A 14,547-nucleotide genomic window follows, 5' to 3' on the forward strand; every position below is an offset into this window, starting at 1 on the left:
AGTTGTATGAGCCCCTAATAAAATGACTTAAAAAAAGATGTATCTTTACATGTCCTTTTTGATGATGAATATGACACCATTCCTCTTGAATTTTTTATTTTTGGTGTAGTAAATCATATGACTTTTTATTCAATGGCCAATACCAACCCATATAACTTATAATGCTAATATATCCATCTCTATTTGTTCCATTTAATCTTCTAATTTTCTTGCATTTGATGGAAATGACTTTCAATTTTCCCAGATTTATTCTTTGTACACTTCATGTTCTGATTAACAATGGATGTTTGCAGCTGTTCCTTTCATTTTAAAGTGTGCCCCATCAGAAAATGATGCCCCCCCCCAACTTTATTGCAGCCATCATGGCTGACTCTACTTTGTAGAGGCAGTTCTTACTCAGCCATATTTTGAATGCATTTTTAAACCCATGGTATTTTCAATCACCTCAGATACATGGGAAAACTGGGCAATGGTTTAGGAAGAGCAGAGGAGAGTGTTGAATATACCGCTGAGTACCAGAAGAACCAACAGCTCTGTTCTAGAAGTAAGCCACATTGCCCTTTAGAGCCAAGGAAGGGGAGACTTTGTTAGCTACTTCTCTCATACTATCAGGAGGGATGTGGCATCAGGCTTGGATAAGGCTTAGTAACAACCTGCAGATGACACAATCTTGCTTGCTAAAAGTGAGGAGGACTTGAAGCACTTGCTGATGAAGTTTAAGGATTGCAGCCTTCGACATTAAAAATGGCCAAAATTCTCACAACTGGCCCATTAGGTAACATCATGAAAATGGAGGAAATATTGACTTTGCCAAAGGTTTTTTCTTGCGTCAATCTACAATTACAATGCTCACAGAAGCAGCTCTCAAGAGATTAAATGATATATCGCACTGGGCAAATCTGCTGCACAAGACTTCTTTAAAGTTTTGAAAAGCAGGGAAGTTACTTGGAGGAAAATGTGCACCTGATGCAAGCCATGGTGTTTTCAATTGCCTCATGTACATGTGAAAGTTGGACATTGAATAAGGAAGAATGAAGATGAATTGATGAATTCAAATTGTGGTGCTGAAGAAGAATATTGAAAGTAACTTTGATTGCCAAAAGGGCAAACTAATCTGTCTTAGAAGAAAAATAGCGAGTGCTCCTTAGAGGCAGGATGTCTAGACTTCATCTTGCATACTTGGGACATGCCGTCAGGAGAAGCCAGTGCTTGGAGAAGGACATCATGCTTGGTGAAGTAGAGTGGCAGTGAAATAGAGGAAGGCCTTCAGTGGATTGACACAATGGGCTCAATCATGGAAACAAAGTTGAGATGGTGCAGGACCAAGCAGTGTTTCGTTCTGTTTTGCACAGAGTTGCTAGGAGATGGAACTGACTTGATGGCACCTAGCAACAATAATATTAGGAGGGACCAATTTCTAGAGAAGGACATCATACTTGGTATAGCAGAAGGTCCTAAAAAGGACAATACTATGATACCTTGACACAATGACCACACCAATGGTGAAGAAAGACTAGGACTGGTGGTGTTTTGTAGCAAGGAAGAACATGCTTTCCTGGTGTCAATTCCATTTTAATTGTGGATTCAAGGAAAATGAAATTCTTGATCACTTCTTTTTTTTCAGTGCTTGAGATATTGTTTATTGGTCTAGTTGTGATGAAGTCTGTTTTCTTTACATTGAGGTTTAACTCATCCTGAAGGCTGTAGTCTAAGATTTTCATCAGTATGTGCATCAAGTTCTGGTTTTAAACTAATCAGTAGCCCCTGTCTTTTTGACAAACTTCCTTTTGAGTTACATCATTTTCTCACGAGCAATTTTCATTGCTCACAGTGGTATCCATTGTTTGTTAGGATCCACACAATTGGTGTGCTTACATAGTCAATAAAACCCACATAAACAACTTGGTCACATTTATCTGAAACTTATTATCAGCGGTAATATTCCTCTTGGCAGGTCCCATTTGAATCCAGCTTGAAATTCTGTGGGCTTTTCCTCACTGTACTGCTGCAACTGTTTTAAATTTCCTTCAGCAAAATGTTCTTGCTTATGATTTGAATGATATTGTTCAATAATTTCAATATTCTGTTGGGTCACTTTCCTTTGAAATGGATTCAAGTTTGGATCTCTTCCAATTGGTTGGCCAAGTAGCTGTTTTCTAAAATACTTAGCATGATGATAAGAGTAAGAAAAGTATAATACCGAGAGAACTTATCTGCAGTCATCCTTTACCATAGAAACTTGCTTAAACATATTTTATTTGAACTACATGTAGACATGTATGAGCTAGAATTCTAGTAGCAATATATTTTATAACAGTTTTATTGGCATACACTTCACATATCATAAAATTCAATACTTTTGTCACATCTAAAAGAGTTACAATCACCAGAACATTATCCTCATTTTGTACTTATAATCAGCAGCTCCAGACTTCTCCAGGACCTCCGTTGTCATGCCTCCAGTAACCATTAATCCCGTTATTAGGATACTTTTTTTTTCACTTACTTTCATATATTCTAACAAATTGTCAGTGTGACCTCCTAAATTTCCTTGATTCATCACAATTTTTTAATTATTCCAAAATGAATGTGAAATCAACCTCTTGAATAAAGCTGACACAGAATAATTTGTCAAACATTTAGTCTGTGCTTTGACCTACTTTGAGTTTTCCTACGTTTTTATCTGAAGATATGGTGCACATTTGTTCTTTTGGTCTCTAAGCCTCTCTTCTATCTTATGTGGCAGCAGCACCCTGTTTTGCTTTGGATACAATTCTCCTCAATATTTTTATCCAATGTGCTGCACCCTGTCCTACATACGTGGAACAAGCTCTGTAGCCCAATGCCAAGCCAATCAGGATCTCCAACCCACTGGTCACATCAAATATTTCAGGTTGAAGCTCACAATTCAATCAGTACCTGAAAAGCCCATTAAATGCTGATCTGGGTCTTTGGTTTGAAAAATTTTGAAAAAAACATTATTTTTTGCAAGACCAAGTCTTGAGATCTAGTTGTAAATCTGAAGTTTCAAGGGCAGCACATGAACAATAAAAATGGAACTAACATGAGGAGAAATACGTAGGCCTTTTGATTCCATCTGGAAAATGTTCAGGGTCCTCGCAGACTTAGAATTCCCGAAGACTGGCTGAGGCCTTTGTGGAGCCTGAAGCACAGCCTACCATGTCCCTTGGCATAATTCTATTTCAATCCTTTTCTTTCCCTTCCTTTGTACAACTTTTGAATCTAAGGGGTCTCCTTAGTCAACCCAATAAACTTCCCGCCTGGTCATCTCCTGACAATTCAAGCTGAAAAAGTAACCGTTGTGCTTTTCCATCATATTCAAGATGTTCAAAACTAAGTCTGAGCAACATACTCATTTACTTTAGTACATGTTGCTGTTATGTGCCATCCAGTAGGTTCCAACCCATAGCCACCTTAAGCACGACAGAACAAAATTTGTCATCCCCACCAAATGTCCTACGTTTGAATCCATTGTTGCAGTCCTGGATGCATTTCCTTGAGAACCTTCCTTTTTTTTGATGCTCCTCTATTTTACCAAACACAATGTCCTTCTCCAGGGATTAGTATCTCCTGACAACATGTCTAACATATGTAACCAACCTTGCATCGAAGGAAATTTCTTGCCATACTTCTTCCAACACAGGGAGGTTATATCCTTCTCCAGGACCACAATCCAAATGCAATGATTCTTCTTCAGTCTTCTTAATTCAATGTCCAAAATTCACATGCATATGAGAAAATTGAAAATACGATGGCTTGAGTTGGGCAAACCTTAGTCTTCAAAGTAATATCCTGCTTTTTAATACACCAAAGAGTTCTTGGGAGCAGATTTACCTAATGCAATGTCTTTTGTTCTCTTGACTGCTGCCTTCATGAGACTGATTATGGATCCAAGCAAGACAAAATCCTTGACAACTTCAATCTTTTTTCCATTATCATGACATTACCCATTGGTCTCAATGTGAGGATTTCGGTCTTTTTTATATTGAGTTGTAATCCGTACTGAGAGCTGAAATCCTTGCTTTTTATCAGCAACATTTTCCTCGCTTTTAGCAAGCAAGTTTGTGTCGTCTGCATACTGAGGGTTAATAAGACTTCTGTTAATAAGACTTCTTCCAGTCCTGATGCCAGATTCTTAATTATATGAGCTCGCATCTCGTACGATTTGCTCAGCATACAGCTTGAATATGTATGGGGAACTGAACCAACTCCGACATGTACCTTTCTGGATTTTAAGCTGTGCAGTATTCCCTTGTTCTGGTTGTTCAACCCCCTTCTGATCCATGTACAAGTTCAGCATGAGCACAATGAAGTGTTATGGAATTTCCTTCCTTTTAAAAATTATTCATACTTTATCATAATCTTTATGATACAAGTAAACATCTTTCTGGTGTTCTCTGCTTTCAGCCAGGGTCCATCTATCAGCAGTGATACCCCTTGTTCCATGTCCTTTTCTGAATCCAGCCTGAACCTCTGTCAGTTCCCTGTCATTGTGCTGCTGCAACTGTTCTTATATGATCTTCAGGAAAAATTTACAGACATGTGATAGCAATGATATTGTTCTCTAATTTGAGCACAGCATTATGTCACCTTTTGGGGGAATGGACATAACTATGGATCTTTTCCTGTCAGTTGGCTAAGTAATTGTTTTCCAAATTTCGTGGCATAAATGATGAGTGAGTGCTTCATTGGTTTTTGAAATATTTATATTGGTATTCCATAAATTCCTGGACCTTATTTTTTTTGGGTAATGCTTTCAGTGCTTCATGAACTTCTTCCTTCAGCACCATTGGTTGTTGATCATATGGTATCTCTTGAAATGGTGGCATGTCAACCAATTCTTTTTAGTACAGTGACTCTCTGTATACTTTGGATCTTCCTGGATCATTCAATATGTTGTCCATATTGTTGTCCTTTCAAGATCACAACTAGAGACTTGATTTTTTTAAATTAAATTAAATTAAAGATCATTTACAGCTCTTATAGCAATCTATGCATCAATTGTATCAAGCATATTTATACATATGTTGCCATCATTGTTTTCTAAACATCTACTGTCTGTTTGAGCCCTTGGTCTCAGCTCCTCCTTTTTCCTTTCTCTGACTCCTCTTTCACCCTTGTGACCCCTAGATAAATTATAAATTATTATTTTCATATCTTGCACCAACCACTTTCTCCCTTCACACACACTTCTGTTGTTCATCCCCTCCCCCACCTCCAGGGTGGAGGGCTATGCATCCAATCATTGTGATCAGTTCCCCCTTCCTTTGCTCCTCCTACCACCTTCCCATTCCCCTCTTGGTATCAGTACTCCCATTTCTGTTCTTGAGGGGCCTATATGACCAAGATTCCATGTGTCCTGAACTGCTTTCTTATGTATACATGCTCCGGTCTAGTCATAACTGAAAGGCAGGACTGAGGTCATGATAGTGGAAGTTGAGAAAACCTCAAAGAACCAGAGGAGTATTGTGCATTTCATTAGTGCTATAATGCACCCTGGTTGACTCATCTCTTCCTTGTGACCCTTCTGTGAGGGAATGTCCTATTGTCTACAGATGGGTTTTGGGTCTCTGTTCTGACTTGTCTTGTTCTCAACAATATGTTTTCTGCTTGTTTGTTTGTTTTGGGTCTTCTGATGCTTGTTACCTGATCTTGTCAACATCTCATAATCGCACAGTCTGGTGTGCTTCTTCCATTTGGGCTTGTTGCTTCTTTGCTAGATGGCTGTTTGTTTAACTTCAAGCCTTTTGATATCTTTTAATAGCTGGACATCATCAGCTTTCTTTACCACATTTGATTGTGAACCCATTTTGTCTTCAGAGACTGTGTCTGGAGGGCGAGCATGACAGAATGGCAGGTTGTTAGAACAAATTGCTCTTGCATTGACAGAGGGCTTGAGCAGAGGCCCAAAGTCCATCCACTGTTGGACATGTGGGTTAATGTTGGACTTGTGGGTTTGGGCATGTTTTCTTGATGTGCTCTTAACTTTTATATAAAATTCTCTCTTATACACGAGTTTCTGTCTATTTGTTTCTCTGAAGTACCCAGACTAATAAAAGTTCTTCCTGGGCTCAGTCTTCTTGCTGTCCTCTCTGCTTCCCGTATGAATTTCTGATTCACATTAATGTGTGGAAGCTTGCCTCCAAGAATTTCCTTGTTAATTGAGGTGTTGATTTCTTTGTTGTGCCTTGCTCTGGTAGACCAATTATTTGAATATTGTTCCTATTCGTAGCATCTGTCATTGTTCTCAGATTTTCTTCCACCTTTTTGATTACCTTGTTTGATTATCTTTCCTATGTTTTGAAGTCTACCTGATTGTTCTCAAGATCACTGGTAAGATTCTCCACCTCTTATAGTCGGTTGGTGAAGTCTATGATCCTATGTTTTGCTTCTGGTACCTCATCCATTAACTCTTGTATTTCCCTTTGGTGAGGGGACTTCATCCCTTATATCATTGCGTCCTTATTCTGTGGTGCCTTCCTCATGTCCTGTATTACTACAAGCAGCATTCTGAACATTTCTCTTTGTGGCATATCAACGTCTGATTTTTCTGAGTGTTGTTAGGTTTAGGACTTCCTCCCCTGTTGTGTTTTGTTTTTCTTGTTGAGGGTGTTGAGGTATGTTAATGTCTGCATTTAATTTTGGAAGAACTCACCACCATATTCCTGGGAGACATTGTGGGTACTACATGTGGCCTACTATGGTGGTGGGTCAAACTGTTGTACAATCAAGGTGCCTCTGTGACTCTTGGCCAGAGGTGGTAGTTTGCCTTGGATGGTGGCTGAGGCTGGTGACTGTAGGTATGCCACTGGCCTTCATTGGGGCAGGCTTGCAGCATGGGCACAGCCCTGATATGGACTGTCTGTCCACACTTTTCAGTCTTTTAAAGACTCTCTGTTTAGAGCCAGTACTTGGCTTGGACTTTGGCTATCAGCCCCTGTTGGCTTCTTCTGTTTTGTTCTGTTAATTTCTAAGCTGTGCTCCAGGGATTAGAGTTCTGCCTGTGTTGTTATATTATGTATATGTGAATGGACAAGGTTTCAAGTGAAAGCATTTAAATCATATTTTTTCTTTTTATAATCAGCTTGTTGTGTGCCTTGGCATTGAGGCTGTGCATGCTGTCCCCAAGGAATGGGGACCAGATTAGTTGAGTGGGTTTGAGGCCAACTGGATCTGAATTCTCCCCCTGCCACTCTCCTGTGTCACTTCAGCTCTCTCCTGCACAGCGCAGGGGATCTACATTGTGTCATGGGTAAATATCCTAAGGGTCCTTCAATTGCTGCAAATTAGTGTCTAATGATCTGTCATTACCCATGCTGGCAGACTCAGAGCTGGGGGGCAAAAGGATGCCTGGTGTCGTCCCTCTGCTCTTGTCTGGGAAGGGGAGATGCAAAGCTCAAGTATGTAGGAGTAGGGAGGATAGTTGATAGGGGAACTCTGGTGTGAGGTCCTATGGCTAGTTCTCAGAGGCTGTCTGCCAGCCTGCGATTATGACAGTCTTTAGACAACAGCCTGGGGGCAATTACTTCACATCTCAGGTCTCAGATCCTGGGCACAGGAAGGAATGGCAGACACCATACTGCTGGACCTGGTGAGGGATTAGCAGAGTCCACAAGCAGACATGGTGAACATAAAGCATTTCAGTGACTTCTCGAATCTCTTCATGGGTGAAAATCACAGGGAGCGGTCTGAACCAGACCCTAGTACACTGAACCTCTGTTTAGCACCGAGCCTCCCAATATTGGGCTCCTTACCTCTTAATTTTCTGATCTAGCAAGAGGAGCACCGGGTGGGTGACTCTATCAGGGTGCCATCTTGACTCTTCCTCCCAGACTTGAAATTTTAGTTCTTTCAATTTAAGATATATTGAGTATGTTCTTCCCTTTGGGGTTTATAATTCTAGGTCTTTGAACATTTCGTTATAATATTTGGCTTTTTCTTCCTGAACTGCCTTTCAGAACTTTCTATTTAGTTCTTTGACTTCCATCATTTTTCTGTTTGCATTAGCTACTACTCAACAATTAAGAGTACGTTTCAGAGTCTCTTCTGACATCCACTTTGATGTTTTCTTTCTATCCTGTATTTTGCTTTCTTCATAAATGATGGTCCTGATGCCCTACCACAGCTCATCAATCTTCTGTCTTTAATGACCCATCTGTCAAATCTGTTCTTAAGATGTTCTCAAAATTCAGGTAGGATAGACTCAAGGTCATTTTCACTCTAGTGGACTTGTTTTCTTCTTCTTTTTTTAGTATTGTAACATATTTTTTAAATTTCAACATAAGTACAATTTACAAATATAATGCATTAAAAATTAAAGTATTATTTTATTCTTTGGCATATTTCTCATTTGAGTTAATTTTTTTTAGTAGCTTGCTGTCGTTGTTTAAAAGGTCATGAAATTTTCACAACAATTTGTTAAATTATATTTCACACATAAAATGGCTTTCAAAGTCTCAACACTTAATTGTAACTTTTCTGATGTCCACGCTTTAATTACCATAGACAAAATGCGTTCAGTCGCAGCATTAGTTCCTGGTAAGGACAGCACGTATTCCACAATTTTTAGTGCATTATTGTATGGAACTTGGTTTGTTTCAAAATGATGAACTATTTCTAACCATTTGTTCTCTATTGTGATTTTTGCTGATGCCTAAGATTTAACATTTTCCTTATGTCAGCTTATCTTGAACTTTACATAAGAGCAACTGGTGGTCTGCCACACAGTCAGCTCCTGGCCTGGATCTAACTGCTCATATTGAGTTGCTACAGCTTCTCTTTCCACAGATGTAGACAATTTGATTTCTGTGCATTCCAACTTGAGAAGTCTGTATGTACTCTCAGTCACCTTTTGTGTTGTTTCAAAAAGGGATTTGCTATTAATAAATCATGCGTTTTTCAAAATTCTATTATGTGATCTCCAGCTTTGTTTCTATCACCAACTGCTGTTGGTAGGTATTTTCCCAACTACTCTTTTTTTTCCTCTTTGGTTTCAACTTCTGCATTCTTATCACCAATAATTAACAATGTATCTAGATTACATTTTTAATTCATTTATGACTGAATTTTATAGAATTCTTTAATTTTTTCATTATTAGCTTTTATGGTTGGTGCAGAGATTTGAATAATACTTATATTGGTTGTATTTCTTTGAAAGATGGATAGATATAATCATATCACATATAGCATTGTACTAATGGTTGATTTTACCATGCCTTTTTGGACACTAAATGGCACACAATTCCCTTTAGATTGTTTTTTACTTTACTTAGCAAGTCACACAATTTTCAGTTTTAAAATGATCAAAGCCAGTCCTTTTCACCCCACTAATGCCAAGGATATGATCTTTATGTGGTCCATTTCATTTTTGACCACTTCCAAGTTTCCTAGATTCACACTTTGCACATTCCAACTTGTGATCATTAGCAGATTTTTGAAGCTGCTTCTCCTTATCTTGAGTTGTCCTTATCCGTCAGCAAATGAAAATCCTAAAGGTTCCCTCACGCCAAGTTTCCACATCACCACAGTCTACTCCTCTCTGAGAAACCAGCTTCTCTTCAGTTACATTTTGAGTGTCCTCTGACCCAAGAGGCCCATCATCTGGCACTAGATCTGAAAATATTCTGCTGCCATTCATTTGGCCTTCAGTATTTGACAATATTCTGAAGCTATGAACAAGGTCTTCATTCAGCTGCTCCTTCCTCTAAAAGGGGAAGTCAAGTCTTTCTTCCTTGTTTGTTCTTAGTCTGGACGCTCTGCTGAAACCTTTTCTGTTTGGGTGACCCTGCTGACCTTTGAAAACCAGTGACATAACTTCCAGTATCACAGCCCAAATAAGCCACTATAGTGTGACAATCTGACAGACAAGTGCTGGATAGTGTGTAGGATAACAAATGTGTATAGGATAACCAATGGCTTGGTAAGTCATCTCATTAATCTGTCATCTATTTTTTTTCATTCATCTGTCAGTGGAGGCTATGATCCTGAACATATTTCACTGGAGCTACAAAACTAAAATAGTCAATGAATTTACTTACAAAAATCAGTCAATGAAATGCTATGAGTCACAACTGCCTGATCCCATTATATGGGGCTGCTATGGCCAACTCATCAACAACTAACAACAACTACACTTTAAAGTATTATCTTTATGTTCTTAAATGTTTAAAATAAAATTCCTTTGAGTTCCTCAAGCAAACTTGCTTTTCTATCTTGGAAAATATCATTAATGTTATATGAATTTATTTCAGAAGCAGTAGCATATCATGTGAAACAAAATCATTTTTGCTGTCAGTGCTTTAACTGAAAAAGATGAATTTTAAAATATTAATAGTTAAAACATTCATATCTGCCAATTTTCAATAAAGAAGCACTAATCTGATTCCAAAGAAGAAAAATATTTTAAAATTTGTGTTTGTAATTAATAATATAGAAAAGATTCCATTAAAATAAGTTCTAATGCTTATGAAAATTAGCATTTTATTTTCAAATAAATTACATTAATTACATATTTACTTTGTAACCATTTAAGTCATTCAAAATCAAGGATAATATATAAGTTCAGTGGAATAACCATAATGGAAAAATCAATAGAGTGAATAAGAGTCTCTTTAACAAAGGCAGAGAAATTAGTCTTCACGTTCAGTTTTATTGATTGCTGGAACATTAGCATCCCTGAACCGAGAACTGTAACAGAATTATTAAAAGGTATTTCCATCCTAGAGACCAGAAACTTGAGTGAAGCAGTTATACATATAATGTGAACCTAGGCAAGTGTTCTATTTCTCATTGGATTTTTGACTATTTTTGACTTTCATCATTTAGGGAGTCGTGACTGACAGCATATGTGTGCCTCTAGAGCAGTGGTTCTCAACCTCCCTCATACCACGACCCTTTAATACAGTTCCTCACAGTGACCCCACAACCATAAAATTATTTTCATTGCTACTTCATCACTGTAATTTTGCTACTGTTATGAATCGGGTGACCCCTGTAAAAGGGTCATTCGACACCCCCAAAGGGGTTGCGACCCACAGGTTGAGATCCACTGCTCTAATTAAATTTTGAGAGAAATTTCTCTAAGGATCCCCTCAGCTTTCCTTTGAATATTATCAAGATAGAACATACTCTCAGCTGCTGCAGCAGGAATAGAAAGCCCCAAACTGCAGGGCTCTGATTTCACCCTGCACATCTAAGGGCTCAAATTGGCTCTGGATTAGTATCATATGAAGAAAAGTCTGAATTGAGTATCTTTGATCACTCCAGAACTGCACTGAAATACATGCATGTAGTTTTGAAAGCTTAATACAGAATATAATTATGAATTGGACACAAGACTTGAAGCCAGAAGCCAAGGATTTAAATCCAGGCTCAGACCTTCCCTAGCTGTGTGATATTGGGACATTGTGTATATCCCCCACCCTCCATTTCTCTTTGGGCAATTGAAAAACATTAGTGTAAATCTGTGTTGCCAGGTCAATGGATATTTCAAGGGCACCTAGAAAACTGGATTTTTACATGACTCCTCCCACCCCCAATTTTAAATGCTCTCTATATTTTTATTTTGTTTTATTTTAATAGGGTAAACAAAAGGCAATAGCTAAGACTTCTTTGAAGTAGGCCAAACATCATTATTTCTTTCATTTCTGGCTTTCCCAGTTCAGCTTCTCAATAAAGTTATCAGTTCCTAAACCTTCATTTTCTCTATGTTCCCATCCTCCCACCACACCCTCCAATTAGCATCTGTTTCATAAAACCATGAGAAGGACCTGTATAAAAACCTTAAGGACTCCATATCACTAAATACAATGGACATGTTTCGGTCCTTATCTTACTTGACCTCTATGAGGCACCAGGAAACTTCAAGTGCTCCCTCTTTCTTAAATTCCTCTCTTTCCTTGGACTCATGGACACAGCATCCTGCTTTCCTCTTATTTCTCTGGGGTTTCCTTTTCCATGTTCATTTAGAAAAGTTTCTTTCTCCACTCTCTTACCATTAATTGTTGTTTTTGTAAAAAATGTTGTTTCTAAATCCCCCTTTCTACTCCTCATTCTCATCATAAGCCGATCTTACCCATGTTCAAGGCTTCAAATACCCTTGAAATTATACCCAAATGTGCAGCCCTTTAGGAGAGATCTTTGCTTTGGACTCCTGTACCCAACTCCTTTCAACATATTTCCTTTTTAGGCAATTCAAAGACAACATGTCTAAGACTCAACTCATGATCTTTTCCCTACACTCTGCACTTCTTGTGGGATTTTATATCTCAGTGTTTGCCATTCAGATCTATCAAGCAATTGGATATTCCCTTACTCACAGAAGGGTCACAAGGAAGGAACAAGTCAGCCAGGGTGCAGCATGGCGCCGAAGGAAGACACATTTCTTTAGTTGTTTAATGCTTCCTTCCCCTGACTATCATGACCACACTTCTGCCTTACAAACCCGGCTAGACTGGAATGTGTACACTGCTACAGATAAGAGTTCTTGATACACAGAATCCAGGACAGATAAATCCCTCAGGAACAATAATGGGAGTAGCAATACCATGAGAGTGGGGGGCAGGAGGGAGAAGGGGGAGTAATGGCGAATAGTCTACAAAGATTGACGTATACCATTCCCCACCCCGCCACCCCCGCCAGGGGGATGAACAACAGAAACATGGGTGAAGGGTGACAGTGGCCAGTGTATGATATGAAAATAATAATGATTTATAATTTATCAGTGGTCCATGAGGATGGGAGGGCCGGGGAGAGAGGGAAGAAAGAGGAGCTAATACCAAGGGCTCAAGTACAAAGCAAATGTTTTGAAAATGATGCTGACAACATATATACAAATAAGTTTGAAACAGTTGATGTATGGATTGTTATAAGAGGCCCCAATAAAATAATTTAATAAAAAAAAAAAAGATCTGGGGAAAAAAGCAAGATGTATCAAGCAAGCTTGAAACTTAGGAATGAACTATCATTCTTATATTCTTCTTCCTCATTTGGAATTTCTAATTTATTGCCATAGTCTCTCCTATTTATGGCCTGTTATCTCTTAAATCCTCCACTTCTTTAAGCTACATTATTGTTCACTGTGGCCTAAAAATGAATTTTAACTCTTGAAACCATGCTCACTCTTTTTCCCTTCAATGCATTCAACAGACATATTAATTTGTTAAACAATCATTCACTGTATTTCCTGCTCAAAACTATTCATGTCATTCCAACACTTTGGAGGTACATATGTTTATAATTTTATAATTTTATAGTTGTATGGGGCTACTTGTCTATATAATCTGGCTTCCCTTCCCCTCACTAACTTTAGTTTTCTCTTTACCTTGCACTCTGTCCTTTTGACTTCTTTAAGTTCCCAGCATTCTCTGAATTTCTCTCAGCTTTCTGATCTTTGAGTAAGATCAAAGATCCCTTTATTTTGAGCTGGTTAGAGTATCTATTGCAAAATCTCCTGTCACTCTTCAAGACCCCCACCCACTACCTTTATGCTCTAGAACTTACTTTTTAGTGGAGACTATCTACACCATCCAAATTATTGACCGTAATAGAATATGTACATTATTTTCCTTGTTGACTCCCAACCTTCTCTATTGTATCTTAATTGTATTCTTTTGACAAGGTTGACGTTGATTCTATCCTAATGTCCTTCTCAATCTTCTGATTTCTTCTCAGTCGTCTTTAAGGGCATCAGCTGTCTTCTTATCTTATTTTTACACAGTATCTGAGCAATTCTATCTAGTTGTCTTCTCTACACTATCGACACAAACTGTTTTGTTAAGGACCTGGAATTAAGGGGAAAGAAGATCTCGGTAAATTGTGGAGTTTCTCTGTTGAATATTTAAGAGCAAGGCACTTTACATTTGCATCTTTAAAATTTTTTATTTGTCTTCTTAATTTCAATCAGCAGCGATGTTCTATTCATCTTCAGCATTAAATCTAGAAAATAGGTTTTCTGCTTATTTAGTAAAGTTGATATGTACAATATACCTCAAACTTTCCCCATCTGTATAAGATTATGATATGAAGTCTAGTTACTCATTATCTTTCATTGGCTCATATTGTTATATCTAGCAGCATTATCTTGTATTAGCTCATCTTGTAACATCTAGCCTCCAGGAGTCTTGAGCTATGGTATCAAAAATCTGTTCAATGTGTTCAATAGTACTGCTCTTAGATTTAGGTCTATCTGGAACCTTAGAATGTTACTTTATTTAAGAATTAGATATTTTCTGATGTGATTAGTTAGAGTATAAAGATAAATAAATCCAAGATTTAGTGTAGGTCATATATATATATAATTACTTGGTGAGCTTATAAGAAGAGGAGAAACATAGAGGCGAGAAGGTCAAGTGAAGATGGAGGGAAAGATTAAATTTTTGCTTCCACAGCCATAGGAAGCACTAAGATCTGAAAAGACCCTGGAAGATTCAAGAACCTTATAAACAACAATCTCCCTGTCCAGCTATCTAGGAATTTCAGACTTTGGGGTTCCAGGACTGTGAAAGAACACATTTCAATTGTCTAAAG

The sequence above is a fragment of the Echinops telfairi genome, unplaced genomic scaffold (genome assembly GCF_000313985.2).
Source record: "Echinops telfairi isolate 266 unplaced genomic scaffold, ASM31398v2 ScPeMD7_5868;HRSCAF=6743_1, whole genome shotgun sequence".
Lineage (NCBI taxonomy): Eukaryota > Metazoa > Chordata > Mammalia > Afrosoricida > Tenrecidae > Echinops > Echinops telfairi.